Genomic DNA, 7,475 nt, shown 5'->3' with positions numbered 1-7,475 from the left:
ATACCCCGAGGGTACTGAAAATAATAAATAAATAAATAAATAAATAAACTGCATACTTGTACATTGCGCGGCTGAGGGCTGTCGCGCGCACCGTATCTTGAAAGCAATCTCCACATGGCTGTCATCTTTGGATGCGGTGTGCTTTCGCCACTCAGTTTCTGCTGAAGCGATAGACCGCACGAACCTTAGCCCGCTGCTGCCGCCGCGCTTGCTCACGCCAGCGTTTAGACAGTGGTTGGCTGCGGTCATTGAGTTTGATCTATTCATGTTTGCTTGTGCGCGCTGACACTATGCTTTTAATTCTGTTAGTAAGCGATGGTGTCCAAGTTTATGCAGTGGATAAAACTATTATCCTTACTCCGTATAGCTCGGTACTAGTTTATTTGCTATCAGAATTGATGCTTCGCTTTTCGGGCGAAACTGTGGCTTTTTTATTTTAGTTACCCCCAGGACTCCATGGACACTAAATTGGGCATTGGGTACAGTGTTAGTAAAGATACGCTTTCTTCGACTCGCAGAGGTTGGCTGTTCGCATCCCTCCACTCTTTCCGATGGCCATCCGCTGTACCGCTGTACGACCGGAACTTGACAGTAGCGGCGAAGTATGGTACTATCGGAACACTGCTTACTCCATCTCCCGCTAAAGGGAGCCATGTGTGGATGCGAAGCAGCGGAGAGATGGTTAGCTTGAGCGGGAGATGGTTTCGCGGCAGCGGCCCGAGCGCTCATCGCGGCGCTACACAGGAGAGAGAATGAGGCGCGCGCACTCCGTCATTTTCACACCGCGGAACTACCGTGGCGCCCCCAACGGAGTATGCAGCTGTCGCACCACCTGTCGAGCGCGCCGCTCCGGATTCCTAGAGGAGAGAAATGGGGGGAGCGCAGGAGAGAAGAGAGAGGGGGAGGGGACGCGCATGCGTTGTGGGGGTGTGGCACCGGGACGCTGCTTCGTAGAGTATTCCTATAGGAGAGAAAGGGGGGAGCGTAGGAGAGAGAGGCGGTGGGGACGCGCATGCGCTGTGGGACGCGGGACAACAGACAGAGCCGCCGGCAAGAAAGGCTTCGCATTTAAAATATGAAGTACAGAACAAATATATATAAAAATGCGAGGCCTGCGCGGCACATGCAGCACAGTCACATCGTAAGCTAGAAGAACGTTTCGACAGTACTACCTAGTAATTTGAGTGAATGCATCAGGAAAGCGCTTGGGACACCATCGTGCGTGCAAGCCGACGCGTTCCATCGCCGATGGCTAGCGCCTTTTGGCCCAGCCAAGCGGCCGGCAATGCAACTACGGCTGTCACATTCGCTCCCATTGCAACGCGCCCGACGTGGCCTGCTTGAGACGCCGTCGCGCGTGCAAGCCGACGCGTTCCATCGCCGATGGCTAGCGCCGTTCGGCCCAGCGAAGCAGCCGACAATGCAACTACGGCTGTCACATTCGCTCCCATTGGAACGCGCGCAATCTAGCGCATTCAACATGATACCGAGCGTCCGTCTGTATGTTAGCGCCATCTAGTTAAGGCGGCAGCAAAATTTGCAGTGTCTGAAAGGTTGCGTTTGCCGGTGCCTTAACTAGATGGAGCTACCATACCGGCGGAGGCTTGGGACCGCGTTGTTTGCGTTCCGCGTTTGAAACCCATCTCGTCATCGGCGCCTGCGCACGTGCATAAGGCGCGTTTATAGTACATTTTCCCGATCTCGGTTAGCAAGCGCTTGCGTGGCTCAGTTAAGTTCTCGTCTATCAGTCTTCGCAAGAGCTACGGTATGCAACCTTTTTTTGATCAGCAAGTTGTGGTACGTGATGCAAGTGCTGCATTGTTCCCGAGTAAATGTGCAGAAGCTGCACCGTGTTTTTGCTGTCTTTGTTTGGGCGTCCAGTTGGGAGAGGTGCAGCCGCACGAACTTGTTTCGGCAGGTGAAGGCTGGTGGTTTAGGACTGGGACATTTGTTTTTGCGACAGATTGTAAACAGGTTTTTATTTTTCCGAGATGTTAGAGACCCATTCCTGCGTACGGTGTGTCAACAAAAACTCGGGCGTGGATTGCCTAATTTTGTGGTGACGACGCAATATGTTTCAGGTGGCGTTCGTGGTTTCTTCAGAGAAATTGTTGTAAGTCTCAAGTTTCTAAACACACGTTTTTCGATGGAGTATTTGAGTAGCGTTAAAAGGAAAAAAATTGTACAAAGATGTTTGTGACGTAGTGTTTCCCGTGCCCTTATACAGGGCCGTATACTCTGGAGGCCCAGGTGGAAATGTTTTAAAGAGAGTTAAAGAAATGCAGGTGTCGCCGGGAACCAAAACTTTTTTTTCATGTTACACACTGGAATTTTAACTGTTAAGTCTTTTCTAGAGGAAAGGGGTTTTTTTCTACCTTGGGGTTCCCACTGCCTCATATGCAAGCAGCTTGAGACAATAGACCATGTTTTTCTTTACTGCTGGGAAGGGGTATATTTTTGGGATGTGCCACAAAGAACCATTAAAAAAGAATTACCACTCGACTCTTACGGGATCAGGTACCTGCCAACAGATAATGAGGAAGGTTTTCCGTTTGACCAGATTATGCTGATGGGCCTCCACAGTATATGGCGCTCCCGAATGGCTGGCTATTTTTGTGACCCAGACGCAAGACCAGCACGCATGTATTTCCGCGAAAGTGTGCACAGGTTTCTGGAGATATTGAAAGCACAAGCAGATGTTCCTGAGTGGCTGTCAAGGCTGGAGCCTTTGGTAGTGCTCAGGGCCGCACTTGGCCGCAGTGGCAATTTGGCCACTTGAGCGATCTGGCGTACTGTCGATTGTTGTGTGTTCATTTCTTGTACTGTGTCGAAGCCCGGCAATAAAGAAAAAAATGTCACAGTTTCGCCCTAAGGGCGAAGCAATGAATGCGATAGCAACACAGCAATGTCATACGAAGTAAGGTGAGCGGCTTTGGTAGCAACAACACGCAGAACTGTTGTCGACGCCATCGGCGTTTTGCCCGCGTTCGCTCAAAATGCGTGCGGCGTTGGTGACTGTTGCCGGAGCCTCTGATATAAATAGGCACTGCGTGCCGCAGCTAAACGTCGCCTCCCTTCCCTCCCCCTCCCCCACGGCCTCTCGCTCGTTGGAAGAAGGCGCGTTTGCTCTACATACATGGTGATTGTGAAGGAGAACAGAGACGCCTACTTCTGCAGCCCTTAAGCGAGCACGGCGCAGAACGCGCGTTTGTTCTCCGCCGTGCGTTCACTCCCCGTGAAAGACGCGCCCCTCGCGCCCTTTCACTCGCACATACAGCGTTCGGCGCGCGCTGAGCCGTGCTCCCACAAGGGCTGCAGAAGATAGCGCCAACCTTTCCCTTTCCCTCAAGAACCACTTATCATCATCGGCGACGATTTCTTCTCCAAATGACGTCATACGGAACCTCACGGCGACGGCGACGGCGACGCCGACGGCAGAAATCTGCTTTTGAGTGTCCATATAATTGCTATCGCAATAAAAAAGCTTGCGTGGCTCAGTGGTAGAGCATTCGCCTCCCACGTAGTGGGCCTGGGTTCGATCCCGGTGGAGAGCGGGTACTTTTTTTCGCATGCGATAGCGGCTACGGGGCGGCGGCGGCGGCACCATCGTGACCCAAAACGGCTATTGGAATGAGTCCATAACCGCGTACGCTGTAAAAATACTATCGGCGCATGGCAGGAGTACATTGCGATACTTGCTGTACACGAATAAGAAGGGTCTGCTCCCCGGACCACCGTCAGGTGCACATCGCTTCTCGAATGGGTAGGACGTGTGTATAGTGATATAAAGGCGTGTGTGTGGGGTTTAATTGCCCTCCTACCTTCGCCTGATATATATATATATATATATATATATATATATATATACATATTGAAAGACGGAAGACGACCAGGACAGGCAGCACTGGCAGACCCGTGTATTCCACCGGCACGGCCGAGGCTCAAACACGAAGAAGAAGAGAAATAGGGATGATGATGGCTATATACAAATGAGAACGATGAAGTACGTGAAATGTGCTTACACTAATTGCCCCCCCCCCTCGTGGAAGCGGCCAACCTGGCCGCAATCTAAAGATCGGCTGAACGGGGAATAAAGTGCTTCATGCGAGAGACGTGAACAATTTCTGCACTACGACGACGGCGGTCCTCGACGGATTGAAGCGCAGTGACTAGATAGTTCACTGCGGAAGTTTGTTGTAGGACTGTGTAGGGCCCAATGTACCGGTGAAGGAATTTCTCGCAAAGTCCAGGGGTTCGAACCGGCGTCCATAGGAGGACTTGGTCTCCAGGATGGAAGGCGATGTCGTGGCGTTTACTGTCGCAGCGACGTTTTCTTTCTTCTTGGGCAGCGGCGGTGTTGCGATGAGCAATTTCACGGCAATGCGCGAGTCGAGCTGCAAACTCTTCTGGGAGGGAGGTGTTAGGCGAAGCAGGAGAGAAAAAGAATTCGGAGTCGAAGACGGAGGAGGCAGATCGTCCATACAATCAGGAAGAAAGGGCTGTAACCGGTAGTTCGTTGTGTCGCAGTATTATAAGCGAATGTAACACAGGGAAGGATGTTGTCCCAGTTTGTGTGGTCAGAACGTAAGTACATAGAAATCATGTCAGAGAGCGTTCGGTGGAAGCGTTCAGTAAGGCCGTTGGTTTGCGGGTGATATGTAGAAGTGGTTTTATGCTTCGTATTAGTCTGCCGCAAGACTTCTTCGAGGACGTGGGACATGAAGGCTTTGCCATGATCGGACAAAAGAACGCGAGGAGCACCATGGCACAAGACTATGGATTGCAGGAAAAAGTCAGCAATCTCAGAAGCAGCACCAGATCGAAGAGGCGCAGTCTCGGTGTACCTTGTTAAGTGGTCTACCGCTGTGACGATCCAGCGGTGACCGGAGGGCGTCAACGGCAAGGGACCGTATAAGTCAATTCCAACGCACTCGAAAGGTTCGGTCGGACATGGCAGAGGCTGAAGAAAACCGGCAGGCGGGGATGTGGAGCGTTTGCGGTGCTGACACAACGCACATGAGGCAACGTATTTGGCTACCGTTGTGGACAATCCAGGCCAGAAGCAGCGGGTCTTGATGCGGTCGTAGGTCTTGTGGAAGCCTAAGTGGCCGGCGGCAACGTCATCATGAAATGCTTCTAAAACTCGAAGACGAAGGCAGCGAGGTATGACTAGGACCCACTTGTTACCCGTAGGATGATAAATATAACGATGAAGCACCCCATCTTGAAGGCGAAATTGCTGAAGCTGGCGTCGCAAGCGGCTGTTGGGTGGTTTAGTTAGGCCGCGAAGGCGACCAATGAGAGTTCGACAGTAGGAGTCTGCGTGCTGAAGGAAAGCTAAATCGGAGCGTGAAGAAAGCTGAGCTTCATCCAGTGACATTAGCGTGAGCTGGTGGGCGGCAGGCGTAGCGTCAGAGTGACGTGGTGGAGACGGGGAGTGCGCACGATCGATAGAAGGCGAAAGCGGGCATCGAGACAGTGCGTCTGCATCATGATGACATTTGCCATACCGGTACGTTATCGTGAAATCATATTGTTGTAAGCGCAGGATCCAGCGTCCCAGGCGTCCTGACATGTTCTTCATAGATGACAGCCAACACAGAGCATGATGGTCGGTGACGATGGTGAAGTGGCGACCTAGAGATACGGGCGAAACTTGTGAATGGACCAAACAATAGCCAGGCATTCCTGCTCTGTGAGCGTGTAGTTCCGTTCAGATGGCGAGAGGCTCCGGCTAGCATACGCCACAACCTGCTCTTTAAACGCGGGACCCCGTTGCAGGAGCACTGCTCCGATGCCTTGCGCGCTTGCGTCAGTGTGGAGTATAGTGGGTGCCCTCTCATCAAAATGGCGAAGCACCGGTCCGGAAGTGAGATGTTTCTTAAGGGCTTGAAATGCCGACTCACAGTCTTCGGACCATGTGAAAGAGGCGCCGGTGACCAGGAGCTTATGTAGAGGAGCAGCTATTGTAGCAAAATGGCATTACATTAAATTCATAAAGTCCGTCCGGCGTGGCGAAAGCGGTTTTCTCTTTGTCAGCCTCGTTCATGGGAATTTGCCAATATCCCGATCGCAGATCAAGGCTGGAAAAATAATCCGCTCCTTGTAGTTTATCTAAGGCGTCGTCAATTCGAGGCATGGGATACACATCCTTGCGTGTAATCTTATTGAGCGCTCGATAATCAACGCAAAAGCGAACGGAACCATCCTTTTCTTCACCAGAACGACAGGAGACGCCCAGGAACTGGATTAAGATCGTATAATATTTCGTGCTAGCATGTCATCAACTTGTTCTTCAATGATATTCCGTTCCGACTGCGAAACACGATATGGGCGACGGCGTATAATAGCAGAACCGTCGGTTTCGATGCGGTGTGCAGCTACGGAAGTCTGGCCCAATGCGGTGGCACAGCTATCAAAGCAGGATTTGTGCTTAGCCAAAAGGGCGAGTAACGCATCCGACTGGGCAGCGGTTAGGTCAGAACCAATTAGGGCTCGGAGTGAAGAAGAATCTAAACCTGAGGTTGGTACTGGTGACGAAGAAGGGGAAAGCGCTGCGACAGAGATCAGTGGCGGGTCGGTGAAGGTTGCCACGGTCATCCCTTTGGGCAACAATACAGGATCTGGGGTTGTGTTGCAGGCGTACAGGAGAGCTCGGCCACATGAAAACCGGACGAGACAAGGGGCGACTAGAATTCCTCGTGAAGTGCAGCGTGAAGAGGGGGTAACCAGTGCGTCTCCATCGGTTAGCTGGCCGGATGTGACAGCTACAATGTGTTCGTGACCAGGGTGCAGGACGTAATCTGCAGCGACAGCCAAGTTCAAGATGGAGGGTGACGACTCCAAAATAGGTGCATCCGTGGTATCTGTGATGTGGACGACTTTCTCCCTACATGATATAACAGCGGAGGCAGAATGCAGGAAGTCCCAACCGAGAATAAGTTCATGGATGCACGCGGGTAGCACAATCATCTGAATGTGGTGACGAATGCCGTCGATCAAAACACGAGCCGTACATTGTCCGTCGGGGACAATGGGTACGTTATTAGCGCCGCGTAAAACGGGTCCAAGATAAGGCGTTCTGACTTTACGGAGCCGTGAGCACAAATCACTACGTAGAACGGCAACAGCGGCACCAGTATCGACGAGAGCTTGCACAGGAACACCTTCGAGAGTTACAGATAGCATAATGGCCGGGCGACAAGGAGGTATTTCCGAAGTTCGACAGGACGCAGTTTTCCCTCCAAAAACTGCAATCGTTAATTTTCCGAGTGTTGGTCAGCAAGGCGGGAGATGGGGCGAAGCGGTGATGCAGAGCGGCGGTAGGGAGAAGGAGAACGTCGTCTAGCCGAACAGGAGCCCTGGGGCAGGCGTGGAGACGCTGAAGGAGATGGAGAACGACGCTGCGTAAAAGCGGACGGGCCTGGGTAGTAAGCGTCGTGTCGTCGGTTCTCGTCTCGCTCGAAATCGGCATA

This window comes from Dermacentor silvarum, chromosome 2, assembly GCF_013339745.2.
Source record: "Dermacentor silvarum isolate Dsil-2018 chromosome 2, BIME_Dsil_1.4, whole genome shotgun sequence".
NCBI lineage: Eukaryota > Metazoa > Arthropoda > Arachnida > Ixodida > Ixodidae > Dermacentor > Dermacentor silvarum.
Note: the sequence above shows the minus strand (reverse complement) of the source record.